Source organism: Varroa destructor, unplaced genomic scaffold (genome assembly GCF_002443255.2).
Source record: "Varroa destructor unplaced genomic scaffold, Vdes_3.0 BEIS01000001.1, whole genome shotgun sequence".
NCBI lineage: Eukaryota > Metazoa > Arthropoda > Arachnida > Mesostigmata > Varroidae > Varroa > Varroa destructor.
This window is the reverse complement of record NW_019211454.1, coordinates 34647276-34665568: the sequence shown is the minus strand read 5'-3', so window position 1 is coordinate 34665568 and position 18293 is coordinate 34647276. Positions and strand designations below refer to the sequence as shown.

Here is an 18293-nt window from a genome sequence, read left to right as displayed (position 1 = left end):
TACGATGCTAGCAGACCACCGTTAAACCTATATATATCCAAAGCATGCTCATCGCTTTCACGTACGCACAAATCACCATAAAACTAACAACCACACAGACAGTCACTAGCGTGTCTGTCGCTCCGACCGGACGATGACAAAGAAGTAGCGGCGGGAACGAACTGCAAAAGTGCTACTTTGATAGCCAACACACAGCACCCCGATATTCCGTAAATATAATAATAGTGACCCGTGATAGTTAACACACTGCATTCGTAGCGTCTCAGTATTCGTCACTGCAATAAACACCCAAATGGAAGCAAGTTAGAATGAACAAAGCTGATCTCGTTTGAGATGAGTGCGGCTAACGTCCCCATCTAAAGCTTGTATGAAACTGTAATATTTATCGATAATATACACGATCAGTATAAAAACACTGCAAACGCTATCGAATCGGCTTTGTCTAGGCCGGCAAATCCACTTGGAACTAGCTCAGCACTTTACCCGGTGGCCCGCTGTGTGACATTCTGTGTGCATATGGAGAAGGGCGGGATGTGTACACGCAGGTCACTCTGAATGGATTCGAACACTTTGCATCGCGTGGATAAATCTTACCTTCATAGCAATGTACTAAAACCGCTAATTATGGAAATTGTCTCTTACGTGTGTCGTAGGCTCCTGTAGAAAGGTATAAGTAGCGTGCGGGAGAGAAAGGTTTTGGTTACTTCCAACACCTTTTTTTTGGCGTCATCTTCGATTGCTGTGTAAAGATAGCGTTCTGTGCAGTACTTAAGTGATTACTATTAGCAAACGCATCGAAAGCGTGTGGCTGTCAGCTTATTGACTGGCTGGATCCAAAGGAATCTGGGTGTCCTACATGGGCGACTGTTCTATCCTGCGCTGATTTACTCGTGCTTTAATCGCAGTAATCAGTCGTCTGTTAGAAATGTTTCTGCTACTTGCCTTCAAAATTCGCCTCGAGAAACCGTTAGAAAAAAAAGTGTTACTACGTTATGATCGTGTGAGTTGGAAAGCGATAACGGGTCCTACCACAAGATGCGCCTGTCTCGCTGTTACAGCCTTCGTACCCAACTCGACAGCGTTATCTGCCATTACGTACAATGTAAATAGCCAAATAAGTTCTTCTGAACTTTTCAACTTGAACATAATGTTTCTCGGAGATAAGATTTTGATCGCATGTGTGTATGGCAGTCGTGTTTTTGGCGTTGCATGTATGTCTTCTTGTACGTTTTGTCTCTAGTGTTAATAAGTGCACTCGATTTATACACTCGAAGCTTATGGTAAACAGAATTGTCGGCGTCTACCGATGCTTAAACAAAATCTCATTAAACTTGCTTATGACGTATCACGTAGCTGAGTAACATATGCGTTAAAGATAGGTTTTGCAGTGACATATATGCCTTGAACTTTGGATCAGAGATTTGATGCAATTACGCCTAGACGTTCACTGCCTTCCGATCTTCAAACGAGTGTGGCCTTCAGAGTATATATAGAGTAGACACTGAATATTGACATGCACAGTCCTTAAGGGGCTCTTAGAAACAATGTGAAAGCGATGTAATCAAAATTGTCGCAGTATTTCTTCACGGTCAGCTCGCTCTCATGAAAGCATGTCATACGTTAGCTAAAACGAATTTCATAATAGGAGGTCATTAGTGGCAAACCTAGCGTTGCGAGTATTTAGAACTCACGAACTACGAGAATTACATGCTCTTACATATAGTCACTCAGTCTATTATATATTTGCAATGAATATAGTCCATTACTGGGAAAACGTCGAGGTAAACGTTTACAACAATATTTAGACCGGCCAATCTTAACTGAGAAACATTCAGGGCTACATTTAGGTTACACGAGATTGACAACTGGGCGGTCTATGATGTAAACGGTGCAAGCACAACAGTTGGCATAAATGTTCCTATACGCTCGAAGGGAAAGCAGGGCATGCCAAATCCGTCTTTTCCTAAAAAACACTTTCAGAAAATATCTAGATTAAAACGCTAGTTAGAGGGTACGTCTGTCTGGCACTAAACTGCTATAAATGTGACGTATATTATGGTTGTTATTAAACTATATTGAGTTCTTGCGGTAAATAAAAGTAGACATGTGTGGATTATTCTAGTCATATGTTATTCTTATTATGACCAGAAAAAATTCCTTCGGTTCTATTTATCAGACACGAGACACTGCACACCTGTTTCTACATTGGATCATGTTGTAAACAAGAAGACCTGGCGCCAAATCTCTCCTGTCAATCTAAAGGGTTCGAACCACCACTCTAAAAGCCTTCACTATTCCCTTTCATAACATAGACCGTTGTTGTAAAAGATAAAAGCTATCCTATTGCTGTCACCTTAATTGCATAATAATAAAAAATAAATACTTGGGAGGGGCATCGGCTGTTTCGTACCGTACTACAAGTTAGGCAGCGCAATATTAAATAAAAACATGACGACAGAAAGAGACGAAGCGATTGGTTACGAAATAGCAAAGCACAAATAAGTTAGATAGACAAGGACAGAATTGGCGATTGAAATAAGCGCTAAGTGTGTAGTAGAACGGAGGACAAGATCTGAGAGAACCGAACGATAGAGGCCGACATTTGCTGAGTTTTTTGTATTTTCTATTGTTCCAGCTAAGGACAAGGAAACAACAGGCAGATAAAACCAGCGAAACTTGCTGAGCACTGGAGTGGAAATCGACCGACAATTGACAGACGACCGTTGATCGGCAAGTACGCTACTGTGAGATAGCGAGTTCTGAAATAAATAGGTGAAAAATGTCGGGAAAAGGAAGTGAGGCAAATGTCATCTTGACACTGCAGAGAGGACCTTGATGTAAGACTGGAGAGTTACATGTCGAATAAAGAAAACATGATATCCGCTTTTCCGTTAACCCGGGAAATTGTCTAGGGAGTCGATGCTGTGCTGAAACAATGGAAGCACACTGTTTTGTGGACAGTGTTCATCAAAATCTGTCAGCCATGTCATTTTCTCTTGAGCAACGGCAGTTTCCAGAGACTTCTGCACCCACCGAAGCTAGCAGGCGTACTGCTCCTGACGACGGGAGGAACCGTGCATACATTTTTCAGCTATTATCTCGAGGCAGGTCTGGCGTAGCCTGCTCCACTTTCACGAAATTTTTTCCAGAAATGCTAGCTAGGTGCAGACAATCAAAATTTCTACAAAAAGAGAATAGTGCCTTTGGGAACGCTTAGTGTTTGGTGTGGCTGCTGGCAGTCCTGTTAGCGGCCCACTTGGTTTCTGTATAAGCTAAGCCTGTAATCGGCTCGCTACAAAGCAAAGGCTACTGGCAAAGGCTGCGCAGGTTTTTCTCAAACAGCAACTGCCGCAGAGCGCAGAACGATATATGGAGCGTCTTCACAAAGCAGAAACGAATGGCGTCAAGCCGGGGAGGGGGAGGATGATGGGCTAGGCCCTTCTGTGGGACTAGTCGCATATAGGACAAGCAGCTAGGAATCATTAGGTTATGCAATCTAGATCGATAGCTGGCGATATTTCGCAGCGTAATGGCCTAACAGAAACGGCTACAAGTTCTAGTAATTTAGATGGTAGTCGGAATACACGTCACGTTTGAAAATATGCATGAAAACTAAACATTGCGAGTCCTGATACGAAGAAGGTTTACTGCGGTGACTACATTTGTCTATTTTTTTTTTTACAGCGGATCCTATGGTATCTGAAACGAGGGCCAACAGATTCGAGTCAATACACTGTGGATTCTTAATCATATTTAGTTATCTATAACAAATATAATGATTTCACACTTCTGACCGCGTCAAAAGAGTCATACAAGTTGCCTGTATCAGATAACTGAATTACGTTAAGAGACATTAACTATTTGGTGGCATCGTTTCCGTCTCGTGAACAGTGTTCGTTTATGGTCCTCAAATTACGCAGGGAAAATTTCTCTAAGGAAAGATTCTCGATACGTATCATAAAATATATGTTGAAAAAGAAAAGGTATTATCAAGAGAGTTTTGAAGCATCGAATAAGGGAAGCAGGTGCACTTGCAGGTGGGTTTGATGTACGACTTACCTGTTCAGGCAAGCCGGCAGCGTCTGGGCATCGCAATCGAAGAGTATGAGAAGAATGCTACGGGCTGGGGGTCCAGTATACAGTTGACTTGTCTCATTACGACGGTGGCTGGTAAAGACATTTCGTCGATTTTTCTTCTGTACAATTGTTAATGCCATTAAATGAGTGGGTCCCATTCTTCAGGCGGGGTAGTGCAGTGCGAGAGCTTAGCAGTTTAGCTATAGCGCTCTATCGATTCGACGAGGCAGAAAAAAGCCATACACTAAACATCTGCAGCCTCGTTTGTTATCTGGTCTGAGTCAAAGGTGGATTAATTCGCCATCGAGGAAGCTTCGAAAGAGGACTGGCTATGGCTCTACACACAGGTAAAAGTAGGTTAGCCATGTCTATTACTTTCTGTATGTGACGGAGCTTGCGCAAAATGGATGACCTCTCACTAGGGCGCCATTACGAAACCATGAGAGACGACTACTTCGTTTTCATATTTGGGCTTGCCCCATTGTTAGCTTGCGTGCAGCACGTTTCGGGCTAGACGGGAATTAGTTATGCCACTGCGTGCGCGAAACTCCTTTCACCGACATAGTGCGACATGCAGCATCGACAGGCCCAGCGTGTCCATTAGCTGAAGAACCGTTTGATTGTCGCAAGAACTTGTGTATGACACCTCACCAAAGGAAGGCACACTATAGTGATAGTGATATTATTAGAATCTCTATTTTCCGTCGGTGGAATTTTTTTACGCAGACATCCTATTTCCTCTAAATGCGCTTCACAAGAATTTATCTGCTTACTGTGTTACCTATAGAAGCCAATGTTCACTCTTCGTGGGGTTTCCACTGAAGCAAAATATCTATTCCATTAGTGCTAGCTACCTGGCGGGCAGGTCGTATCTGCGGTACTTAAAACAGGGAACTGCATTGAAAAACTGATCTGACTATGAGAATACGTTAGAGTAGCACGTTCAAGGCTAAGTACATAGTGTGCCATGTATTTTCATGTAGAATGACGCAAATTTGTTTAAACGACTCGCAAACAACAGTTCAGAGTTTTCTAACGCAAGAGCGCCAATCTTTTTGGTGGGGCAATCGTTTAACTCTTCTACTCATTTCTATGGTATGGTAGACTGCACATAGAGAGTGGCATTATTTACAACTACATGTATCACTCAGTTAATGAAAAGCTTCAATTAAGCCAAGGGCATGCCGCAAATTGTGTAAAGGACGTTCTACAATCAAATCTTTATTCACTACGAAGGCTTTCTTCTATTCGAAATTAATAGTTATTCCTCCCATCGAAAAGTCCGGCCTTGTCTTGGCCACCTTCCTTTCGTACTGTTCAATAAAAGAGTGTTACATTTGAAGTCTTCTGGGGTCCAAAACTGCATCTCAATTGATGCAATAAATAAATAAAGAGGCATTAAGCGCTTATGCTACGACGCGATCGTATTCGAACGACATAAGCCTATCAGCCGAATTTACACAGCTAGTTTGGCTGGCACTTGACAGACGGTAAGCCTACTGTATTATAACGGAATGCCGCCACCGAATGAAATTGGCATTAATTTCAGACCGAATACACAGCTCTTATGTGCTATATTTTCTAAATACCACCTTGAAACAGCTTTTTAAACGCACAGTTTTGTAGTGCGCCTACGCATCTATTGTTTTCATTAAGTTAGCACCCTACGATCATCTTAAGGCAAAGGCGTACATTTGGGGCAAATCCAAACTCGCCTTTCTTTTGGCTCCGTTCGGGCTTTGTTTGGCGGACTTATTCAGTGAATCGAGTAAATCGAATAAAGGCGCACTATACGTACTTGTGCCTCTGCTCTGCATAGCCGCGATGCAGTTAATTTTAGCGGCGGCAGCGGCGGAAATTTGCAATAGAACGCGAAATGTCGTAATAAGCTAGCTTGCTTTATTGATCCTTTCCGCCTTTCTTATTCCCGCACCCCATACATTCATTCCTCGGGGGGTGCGCGAATGGAGAGAAACAGCAGAAAAAGCGGCAGGAGTCTGTGTGGCCAGCTACGAGAGCGTGAATTCTTTTTGTGCCGACACGGAAATATATGTGCAGCGCTGTCAGTGTCGCCGGACGTTCTATTCATTTAGTAGCGGTTAGGTCGTTAGGTTACTTGGACAGATTCGGATAGTCGACGGAGTGTTTTCTTCTAGTGCGAGGCCTTACTTTGATAACGTAGTAGTGTTAAAGAAAGAAGCAGAAAAACAGGAACTTAATGCGATGCAGACATCGCAGAAGGGCACTTCGGTGAAAGCGATGTCTCTAGTGATATAGTTTGGTTTTTATCCAGACAGATGGTTCCTACGGCGACAACAGACCTTCAGAAGAAACCTTTCGAGCGCGACTGAGGCGTGAAAGTGGTAGCTGTATATTTTTTAAAAAAGAAAAACGGGAAAATTATGAGCGACCCGAGAACTGTTCCTTCTAATGTTAATACTGTTGCAGCTTCTCAACCTTTCCGACTTAATATCGTATAATGTTCTCTTGCTGTATTTTACGATAAACTTATATATTTAACCAATAAGTATAGCTACAGAGATCACCCTGGATAAATATAGGCGGAACCGAATTTTTATTGGTTTGCATGATATATAGAATTATACATTATGTATACATCTAGCTCAATTTCTATTTCTAAGTTAGACAATCAAAACTGTGAAGTTCTATTTTGATCTCTTCCAGATGCGAGTTTCTTCCGATCTAAATGATATAATTCGACGCTGCTTTTCACATTTGCGTGAAAAAAATACTTAATGTTTTTTTTTTTTTCTATTTCTCTCTTTATCGGTTAAAACGGCAAAATATTAGTGTTATCAGAGTTTCACGCTTCTGTGCTCTGTCATGCCTTATCTACGTATCTATGGGCCAAATGTGATCTGTGTATAGGGAGAGTCGCTCTATCAGTCGCACGAGGCGCTAGCACTAGTCGCCAATGATTTTCTGTATTCCATAGGGACATAAAACCCGTCTTATTAGCTAATTCATTCCTCTGGCCTGCAATGTCATGGCCTGCTGTTCGGTTGTGCCAGCGCGGCGGCTCGAACTAATGTGCGAATGCTATCCGCAATGTAGGTCCTTTATTCTACATGACGCGTATGTGTGACAGTAATCGCAGCTGTTTGCTGCTAGGGGTTGCGCGTGATGTTGAGTATTGCGGAATAAATAGACTGGGTATAGAGTGGCTGTGAAGACTTTATCAACACGACGGCGACAAATTCACTATGTGACGGTATGCACCACCCTCAGCTTTTAAATAACATTGAATCCAGTTAGGTGACTGCTATCCATGGCAATGACCGGTAAAGCAAATCTGGCCGTCGCCCGAACGTTCGCGTTCCTTCTTGTGGTGGTAATCAGTGCAGAATTTATTATGTTACCCAAATGTCGCGGCAAAAAATACAAATAGATTAGACTTTAATATGATTAAGAATAACACCATAACATAATATGCGATAGTGTTAACCATGCTACCAGTTTTTACGTTTACTTAATCGTCAAATTTAACGCAGGGTGATGACAACGAACATACGTTGAACTGGAACTCTATCACCACATGCTCGAAGCTTTAGCAAGAAAAGCCGTTTTGTTGACACATCTCGATTGCATCTAAGGACAATGTTACAAAGAAGACGCACAATCCGATCCCAATAGCTGTTTCTATTTTTCCTGTACGTATAATATGAATAGTAGTCATTAAAGTCGACACCGATATATGTGTCGAAATTTTTGCTCCATCTTACCGTTAAGCATCATGTTGAATGTCTGGATCTCTATCTTAACTACACACGGTTGGCATAATCACGTATGTATCAATCAATGCCTCGCTGTAGGACAACTTGCTAGCCAATAATGTTTAGATTCGATCCACCGCTGCTTGGACTACATGGCTAGCACAAATTAGAACCGATGGTCCACCCTAGCTGTTAAATGACATATGTTTATGGCGCGATTAATTGAGCTCCTATGGCCATTGGTTGGTGATAGGCTACTTGGCGGCGGTCTGCCCGCTGAGCAAATTACCCGCCAATATGTCAAACATCGAACAAACTCCTATTTGAATATTTGTTTTGCGTTCTCTATCTAGCAGACCTATTCTTGGTTAATGCTCCGACTATCTAGCTAGGGACGCTGGTAACAGTAATACCAATCGTTCGATTTGGCTTTTTAATGTAGAATTCGCGCAGAGCAGCTACAAACGAGTTGGATTATCATGTGCGTTATGTTGGCAAAGGATGTTAGTTCAGTGACCTGAATTTGATATTTAAATCTTAGTCTGGGCTAGTTACTTTTGCATATTTCTACAGTTCTGCATGTATCTTTTGGCCTTTTAGAGACAGGTACAAATTTCACAAGAGAGTGTCACATTTTGATGATATTCCTGTCGAATAGTATTATCTGAATAACGTATATTTGTGGGAGAGATTTTGTGGGATTCCGTTATTGCAATCAAATGTCAATATGGCGACGTTTACGAAAGGTGAATTTTGTACGCAGTTTCAGACCGAAGATTACTCTTGGATCTAGCGAGCTATCTAGTAAGATACTACTGAACATTGTAGCAAAACCGTAAATTAAGTTAGCGTATAGAAAGAAATAAATCGAGGCAGGACATAGATAAAAGAACAAAATTGTACTATACGATATATTTGAAAAGGTGAAAAAAATCTAGCTAATGGAAGAGGCAGTGGCCGAGAAATAGGCAAACTAGAAACGATTTCTATTCTCATATCTGAGGCCGACAGAACTGGTTCCTCTCTGGTATAGCGATCTCGATCTATAGGGTTGTCTTCGCGTTGCCCATTGAAGGAGCAAGGTCGAGACATCTTCCCGCAGATGAAATGGTCGCAGGACGTATCGGTTCGCCTTCTTCCCTCTCAAACGCATTATCGTCCGGCCTATAGTTCATCGTCATTGTCATTTTTTATAGGTGTTTGCCTGGAGAAGATCACTGGCAAATCTTGACTTGGTTGCCGGGGTAGGGAAGGATGCTACGAAAGTTAGATTTTGCGTATGTGCCACCTTTGAGGGTAGCTCCAGTATTCTCGGTTTCTCAGCAGCTCGGAGCTGTGGGCAACGGGTTGTCGTCCTTCCTGGCCCCCATCGTTGTGTCATGAGACGTTTCAGAGTCAGTCAGCACGCACTACTTTTATGGAGAGCATCTTGCTTTTTGTTTGGGTTAGCCGGGCATAAGCGAATCGTTTCAAAGAGAGACACAAGGCTTCGTTTCGTTGACGTAGGACTGTTTCACTATTATTGAATGATATTACGTAAAATGGCGAGACTGTCAAGGATCATTGTCGGCTTCAGCTTGGCAACGAGAGCCAATGCCCAAACTCGGTCGCGGTCAAAGCCATAGTGGTTTCGACTACTAACCTACAGGTAACGTCTACACCTAGAAGATTAGGCTCGGGATGGGGGCGAAGTTCGTTCAATGTATGCAATGAGACGAAAAGAGAGACGCGCTGATAGAGAGAGAGTTCGCTTGGTGGTCTGGTCATTGCGATGCCGTCGATTGAAAATGTACGAGCACCAGTGAAGCTATTTAGGATGCTAGCAGAATAATGAAAAGGGGTCCGTTTTGGTGACACCAAATCGATCCCATCCTGCGCTAAGAAGCAGCCCCAGCGATTTGGCGTTATCGCTGCTCTTGCTCCAAACATTATTCGATGACAAGTAAACCGAGAAAAACTCTAAAAACTCCTCAGGTAACGCGTCGTTTTACAGTTGCAATATGAACTTTAAGTGTGCTATTTATACTGGGCAAAAACATTTCAGGTGAAAAAGTGCAGTCAGGCCCAACGTCGTTTGTTTGTATAATTTTGCGTTCCTATATATGTGGAAGCAAAAAAACAGATCACCCTAGAAGCAGATATGCGGCAGTGATTGATTACAACGAACGCACAACACGGGCGGATGGAGCCGTGGCTTTGATTGCAAACGGCAACAAATACACGTGGGACGCCTATTCTTTATCTTTCAAAGTCGCTACTTGCATTTTTAGTTGGGACGAATATAACACGTTTGACATTTTTATTTATTTAGTTACTTTTGACGGCAACATCAACAGAGTGTTTGTACCACTACTACGTTTACACTGCGCACCTTTCCCGCCATTCAGATAGCGCTCGCTATGAACCAAATCCGCTACGGTCTTCGTTTGTGTTTTTGTTTCTCACAAAACGTTATTTCTAGCACCGCATAGGTATAATGAGGAAGTTTTTTCTCCAAGAATTATATTGCCTAATTTTCGCATACTGCGGCGGCTCTGGATGTGGATATCTACGTTTCTATGTAAGAATTAGATGCTTAGCAAAAAAGAGAGGTAAATCCGCTAAACTATAGCACGAGCCCTTTGGCTAGCTGGCCGGCTATCTTCTATAGACATAGAAAACTTGTCTATAGCACTTGGCGCCTCCTTTTCCCGAACGCTCCTATTTTACCTATCCGCCGCACATCTCTGCCGCCTGATCCGGCATGTTACGCCACAATATACATGCATGGAAATGCGCTTGCCCATGATGATTCCAGAGTTCCTCGTTAAGTGGCTATATAACTATAGAAGCCGAGTGTACGCAAGCAGAACGGGATATATACCTATGGAACAACAATCGACATTATTTCAACTGTGTACGCCCGATCGATGCGCGACGCTAAGCGAACGTACAAATTGATCTAATTGCGAATAAAGCTTAGGTCTTCGAATTGTGTAGCTGAGAACGTTCAGTTGAAGCTTGAGGCTCAAGTGGACGTACCCAGTTCGAATGTTGGGGCGAAATCCTAAGCTTTTATTTCTGTTCCAGCTGCTGTTACGCTAACAGCGAAGGCACCTATAACACTAGTGTACAAAGGGGTTACAGACCCCACTGGGACGAACTCTCAAATCGCGAATAACTGCAATGGGGAGCAATGTACAACAAGGAAAAAATTCAGTTCTTAGGGTTGTGTAAGTGTGACGATCGTTGCCTTCTACTGGTGCTGTGTCTAACGAAGTAGCGAAATATGTCTTGACAAACTAGACAAGCACTAAACTTTGTATAAACCGAAGGACACGGGACGGACCGGACGACGACCTTAGGGAACGAACCTCCCAACATGAACGATTAAAACCACGAGGTATATCGACAAAATTGCAAGGTTATTTTTTGTGCTAGGATGACGCTGATGTACGCCAGGCAGCCCCGATCATATATGTACATTATTCGAAAACTATGCATCTGTATGTTATCTTCTTTTGAATTGAATTGTAATATTTATACTAACTGTGTTTAGCAAAAGCTTCTTCCTGACTAATGCTCGAAAATACCCTCACGGAAACTTACTAAGATACGATTTCATTCCGAAACGTTGTATCGTCTTATTTCACAAAGTCAACAGTCTCTAAGCCCTATCGGTAAACATTTTTGACGATCCTTTAACTTTGATATTTATCCTAAAACACAGCAATAGTCGAGATTTATACTATCTATTTAACCGATAAGCGCAAACCCATTTTGTTAGTCATTTTTCAAGGGTGTGTACGACTGACGTTATCTGTGGCGTTTTCACCGGCTACACAACGTACGCACCGTAACATTTCGTCTAGATTTTGAATGCTGATACCTGATGGCCGGTGTTACTCGAAACGCTAAGCCATTCCCTTCTGCTTCGAACTTGCTCATTTTGCTGCACGCCTTTATTCGTGTTTACCGTTGTTATCACAGGGGAACAGCCAGCTTCCCACTCGGTTTACTCGCGTCAGCAACGAGCTAGATGTCATGAATATAGCAAATGGATGTGCTCTCTAACAGCTGCCAAAGTGCAAGCAGGATGGTTCAACAAGCCAGAAGGATAATGAGCACCTTACGTCTATTACAGTTGAATGCTGCGCGTCTGATAAACAGTATTCCGCCGGAAGACCGACACCGCCCTTCCCCGTTTCCCCATTCGTTCTCCTCAAATTCTGCCGACAAGCTTGAAGTGGCACATAAGTCAAAAGCTCGCCCACTCACTGTTCTCCTGTTTCGGATCTTTGTACTGCTGTTGATTTCGCTGCTGCTGTTGATGCTTCTTCAGCGGCAACTTGTTCCAACCGTCTGCTTTCCCGCTGCGTTTCGCTTTGCAGAAGAGCCGTCGTCAAGCGACTGTCTGGCCCTCTATTGACAGCATCGTAGTTTTTACTCTCTGATCCTCTCCCTTGGCCATGGTCATAGATGACGTGGCCCCGACATGCTCACGCACGTAATCACGATTGCTGTGACGGCGGTGGGTAACACAGCGGTGGCAGCGACGATGTCGGGGGCATACGGAGCTATGGCTGTCTCTGTGCACGTGACACAAAGAAAGATGGTGCACGACCCACCGGGCACGTTCTGATCTAAACTGGTAAAGATGTGCAAAAAGAAAAGAAGAAAAATCGCTGTATGTGGGCAACGAACGGGCTCCCTAGAGTGGATAAATATTGACTACGTAATATATGGCCTTTCGCTGCCTAGCAAAAAATAACAGAGACAGAGAAAAGGCATATAGTAAAGTAAAACAAAAATAACTCAGGAAAGAGATCTCTGTCTTCAGAGTAATCGACGGAAGGTAAAATAGAATTTATTTTCGATCGAGCATGCTGTAAAACTAGCAACAATAGAAACAGCAGCAAATGTGGTAACCCTGTTATGTAGTAGGTATTCGAAGTGTCAGCGTGGCAGTCTAGCCGGTAACTTATTTGTCTACTTATCTTTAAGCGCAGGCATACAGTTCGTTTATCCGTCTGATCGAATACCTAATGGAGTTGCCGGACGTAAAAGTTGAAACATAGAACTGTTTGAAGTAAGGTGTCGTTGTAGTTAGAGCTAAGTATAAAACAACGCTACCCCCACCTCCTTTCCCCGACTATAGAAGGGCAACTATAGGAGTAGTACAGAATGATTATGGTGCAAATAAGCGGCGTCGCGTGCGTTGCTGCTTTACTGTCTAACAACGGAAAAGCACTTAGTGAGCAGTGAAATATCATCATTATTTCTCAGATTGTACATTTCTTAACCAAACAATATTCTATCAGTCTCTGATGGCTCTTGTTTCTTTATCATATTTTAGCATTTTCATTGTTTAGCGTAGTACGTTTATTCTTTAAAGATGGCCTTGCGTTAGTGCTGTATCAGAAAAAGAGATTTTGCAATACCAAACAATCAGAAATACCGAGCGGACACCGACAAGGGAAAAAGAGAAGGAATAAAAAAGCCGATAATACATGTAAGTGGTCTAAGATTTGAAAACGAAGCTGCATGAAATTAAAGATGTGGACATCGCTCTATACAAGCCTGACGTTTCGTATCTCTGTTATAGCATGTCCGATAGGATGTGTTGTATCTCGGCACTTTAGATCTAAAGTACGTAGATTTCTAATCATTATGCTGAAAGGATACGTTCAAAACTTCGCTCCCAAAACACGAACGAGTGGATGCCAAGGAGTAGAGTATCACCACCTCGCTTTAATAGAACAGACAGAATTTTGACTCTGTTGACGATGTGTACGCAGACTCTACCTGCCAACTCTATCTACGCAGGCAAAAAACAGCGGTAGGGTCCTTTTCGTTGCAGGCTTGTTGCGAGACATTAAAAGTTGGGCTTTCCGCATCGGCGCTCCGATCTTCTTAAACACGAAAAAGTACATGCCACAGTTATAGGGGACGAAGTTTGAGGAAAGAACAGAAAAGGCCCACATACCCTACCTGCTTGCTTGGAGTATCTGCGAAGAGAAGCGAGTCCTGTTTTAGCCAAATGATCCGCCGCCTTGCCATATATATCGTATTGTATCCTACAACGACGTCCCTAAAAGATTTTACAACAAGGACAACCCGTTAATTTACCCAACGATCTAAACAAAACAGATTTGCTTTCCAATAGATAATACTTCTTGTAGTACATATAGTGACCTAATTTGAGGCTTTGCAATTTGGTTGGCAATACGCATCAAAGCAAGCGAATAGATAGGTCAAGTGCTTTTAGACTATACAATTTAAAATCATCTTTGGTTATTTACGACGGAATTACTGACAGGCAACACGACCCGTGCTAAGTTCTTCAAACACTGTTTGAACTATAGAACGAAGTGGCAAGTCAGTCCGAATATATGCGGGTTGAAAGTAGACCATGGCTTAACCACGCATGGTAGGTAAACGTGTTTCGCTCACGGCTACAAACTGTGCACTCCACTGATTTCTCATATTTAGTACTAAATACCCTAGGACACGTAATTCCCTCAGTCACGATCCTCCACGATTCCCTTATCTTCGAAATAATTAGCATTTAACGGTAGGGCCTAACTTATCTGGCTGTTTTCGTTGTAGCTCAACTAATAACGTAATGTATCTCGCCCGGCATGGTTACATGAAAATATACTAATAACCAAAGAATGCAGTAAAAACATTTACCTATATCATGCTTATATTTGCAGTTCTTTGAGTGGTGTTCGGTCGACCTCGTTGGGGTCGGTGGAAGTTTTCCTTTTCTAGCTCATAGCTCTACCCGTTTCTCTAAGAATTTTAGTCTAGTTCGGCAATCCGACCGCTGTTTTGCGCATTATGCTACTTCACAGTCGTCATATGTCTTTTGTTTGCACTCTTCGGGGCTTAGTACTCATCGTGTGTTCCGTAGATGGCGTAGGCTCTATCGAACACGAAGTGGGACCGATGCATTTAACATAAGCTAAGGCTTAAACAAGTAAGCTAAGGGCCTAACGTGCTGCTTGGTAGAGAATGACAACATAAGCGAAAGAAGGCCGAAGGGAAAGGTCAATTATTATGTGAACAAGAGCCTGCGAACTTACGTAAACTGAAATTACAGATAAAAGGGGAGCAGATGAGGGGAAAGGTTCAGCAGAGCCAGCACAATCAGAGAAACAATGGCTGCTGAACCATTGGCACAGTATTAGTTGTACCGGGACAGCAGAGGTACCAAAGGAATACACCAATGCTTCGCCCCCATTTCGGTAACGGTTCATTGACGTCACAAAGTGTGGTTATAAAAGGGTTTGTGAGAAAAAGAGAGACATTCCCGTGGGATCCTTGGAAGGGAGAATCCAGTAAGATAAAAGAATTTGCGTGTGCCGGAGAATAGAAAAAAGAAAAAGACGAAGTGCACCAGAAGTGGAACGCAATGGGAACGAGGAAGGGACACGTCAACGAGCCGTTGCGAAGACCGTTTCCTAAGGAAAAGAACGTAGGAACGACGGGCAGAGCCGACTCCGGTCAGTCAGTCGGTCGGTTAATGTGTCGATCTGTGTGTTTCCATTGCCAGAACGTATACCCATGACTGCCCAAGATAAAACTTTGAGACTTGATAATTCATCTTCGGTGCATGAAGCCTGCCTCAAAGTGGCTCCACAGGGTCACAGCTTAGCTCGGTCGCAACACCAGCAGGACAGGACTGGTGAGGTAGTTCCGTCCCAGTAGTGCCAAGGCGGATGGAACCAACCGAAGGAAGGAAAAACCAACCGTTGTAATCTTGAGACGACAGGAAGTCCCTGTCCGACTTGTCTCGTGGCCTTCTTTTTGTCAAGGGTACGAAGCGAACATCCGGAGTTACGCTGCAGTCAACGTGTATCAAAATGGCACATAAAGTAAAAGAGCAACAGAGAAAGGGCAGGAGACACTTTGGCTTCTAAGTAAGAGGGCCCTGCCGCCCATCCCCCATTCAGCGAGGGACAACGACGACGCCATATTCAACACACATCTTCACGGCAATCGGAAACGTGACTAAAGTACCTTTGTTGCCCCTTTTTGTTTTTGCTGGATCGGATCGAACTTGAATAGGCCCTTGGATGATAAAGAACATATTTCCGTACATAAGACAACGCTGTTCATGACTGCAGCAAATGAATTGAGAGTCGCTGGCAGCGAAAGATCAGCTATAGATATATTTGGTAACAATTATTTCTCTACTTTTTGATCTTACTGGGGGGCTATACATAGAAAAAATGAAGCACGTAATATAACAGGATTAGCATAGTTTGAACTGACGGTCAGTATATCACACCAGAGCTTGTACGCTGTGGTTTAATTTAGAGAAGGGCTGCAAAGATGTCCGCTTAAAGAATAAATGTTTAATGGATTTTGTGAGTTTCTCTTGTTCTATCAAAAATTTTAATCCTTAGCGGCCACCGTATGGTATTTAACGTTGTGATATTTCCATAAATTTATTTAGATTAGATTGGAAAACGTCAACATACAGACCAGTCTCAACCTACGAAAGGTAAAAAAGCTTACCCGTTTATGTGATTTTAATTGTGAACGGTAATCCGCCTTTCATATGTTGTACGCCATGTCCTTAAGTGCTATTTACTTAACGACTTAAAATGTGTTCAGATTGATGATGAATTTTTCGAATGTGTGTGGTACCTACCGCCTGGGGTATTCTTTCTCTAGTGCATATATGTTACCTATCCGCTATGGCTTTGGTTAGTTTTATACAACAAATATATATCATATATGCTTGGCTGGACGGCCTTAATTCTCTATGGTCCAATAGAGTAATTTCATACCCATTGTGCATCACTAACCGTATTACGTTCAGCGAGTTGGACTGTATGCAGCTGAGGCTATCTAGACTTTTCCTGGCGTGCAGAAATGCTCTCCGATTAATCTCATGCGGTTCGTTCGGAAGTAGCGCCTTGAACGGTGCAGCACTTATCTGCACCTAATTGCACTTGACACTGAGAATAAGTTCGCCAGTTCAACAGCCGACATTTTGGTCTCTTGTTTTTATGGTCTTCAGTAGCGTTCTGCCTTAAGAAAGGAGTACATATAAATTGCGCGCTGTTTGGAGGGTTCGTGGCATACGTCTTTCTCTGAGAAACCATTACAAATATGGAAAACCTTTGACGAAGGTTGTTCCGTGGCTTTAACTGTTCTTCCATAAAGATAATAACAATAAGTTCCGTATTGCCCTCACAGCTGGCCAGCCGTCTGCTAGAAAGCTGACTGTTCCCTTCTCGCTCCTTTGCCGCCCAACATACAACGCTCGAAAAAAGTCATGAGGCACAAATGCGGAAACACTTTATTCCTGCTCTCCTCAGAAGGGAAGACAGGCAAGCGATGACCATGCGGCCAACAGCAGCGTGTCTCTTCGAACGCGTGCAGCATAAATTCGAACGACTAGGCAGAAACGCACACGTTAGAGAGAAACGTCGTACCAGATACATTTACTGAATAGGATAGCTGTTTTATCTGAAAGCGATATAGTGCAAATGGAAACTAGAAAATAAATACGATGTGAATGCAGCAAAAAAGATAGCTCATTTCACCTGTGCAAGCAGGAATTCTCCTTTTCATCCTTTTTTCGTTTCGAGCTATACGATATTGATAATTGCTCAACAAATCGATAATAGTTGAAACGTCAATTACAGTGGCTAGCTGGTCTGGTCCTTCGAAGCCGATCGAAGCTCGAGTTTATACAGCTTCACCTGTTTCGACCTGAGTCAAATATTGCTTCTGACATGGCCTCATGAAAGAACAGTTTATCGTATAATATAATACCCTAATTTTGTCCAGTTGTTTATTGCGTCTTTTGAATCCATCAGATGGTTAGGTTTCGACCCGAATTTCTAATATGAATTGAAAAGTTTTTAAAACTTAGGTTGAGCACTAGAAGAGGAAGAGATGGTATATTCCTTCATTCTATTTTAACTAAAAAGAGTGATTAAGGGTATGCTTATACTTGCTGATTATACGTTCTTAAACGGTTTCCAGAAATTATTTCATTCCATTTCTGATTATTATTACGAATGTAAGGCCTACTAGAATGTTTCCAATGCTCTTTGTATGGTGCACAGAAGTTGCCTAGTCGTTATGGCTCCGGTGGGTCTACTAATAAACAAGGAGTTCGTCCACGAGATAATAGTAGTCTCTGTATTAACTGTATCCATCAGCGTGCTTTTGATATGCGAAGGACCCAGCTGGGCCGATGAGAAGAGTAGCTGGTCCCTTGCGGTTGTTGTTAGTATTACATAACTGGTCAACTTGCTTCTGCCGTCACGTCTCTGTACGTACACGTGTCGCCAATACGTCGACGTAGTCGACAAATCGCTTCCTTTGCCTTTTGCACACTGACCTTGCTCAAGTTGGTTTCCGGCAACTTAAGTTTCAACATAGTCTTGATGCCCATGGATTTTCCACCCGGCTGTTATTTACTAACCTCTAGTAATACCATGTAAGACCCTTTCATCGATTTTCCGGATCGGTCGT

At 42.7% G+C, this 18293-nt stretch overlaps 1 protein-coding gene and 1 long non-coding RNA gene across 17 annotated transcripts in view; one reads left to right on the top strand and one right to left on the bottom strand.

Moving 5' to 3' along the window:
* LOC111243831 (uncharacterized) overlaps positions 1-18293 on the top strand; it is a 158598-nt gene that overhangs the window by 90973 nt on the left and 49332 nt on the right. For 7 of the 15 annotated variants that reach the window (XM_086978187.1, XM_086978189.1, XM_086978188.1 and 4 more), the window contains one exon: positions 2636-2730. The exons of 5 other annotated variants lie outside the window; for them this stretch is intronic. The gene's annotated coding sequence lies outside the window, so the exon portion shown is untranslated. Of the gene's footprint in view, positions 1-2635; positions 2735-18293 lie in introns of all 15 variants that reach the window. 3 more of the 15 variants (XM_022790033.2, XM_022790005.2, XM_086978186.1) reach the window with 1 other exon arrangement.
* Positions 6634-16943, bottom strand: LOC111243860 (uncharacterized). Of its 2 annotated transcripts, none has more exons than XR_002670641.2 (4): positions 16610-16943; positions 13777-13881; positions 7821-12433; positions 6634-7420 (listed from the first exon to the last, which is right to left on the bottom strand). It is a non-coding gene; the product is annotated as an uncharacterized LOC111243860 (long non-coding RNA). The 2 variants fall into 2 exon arrangements; XR_015319619.1 differs by having other exon boundaries at positions 13782-13881.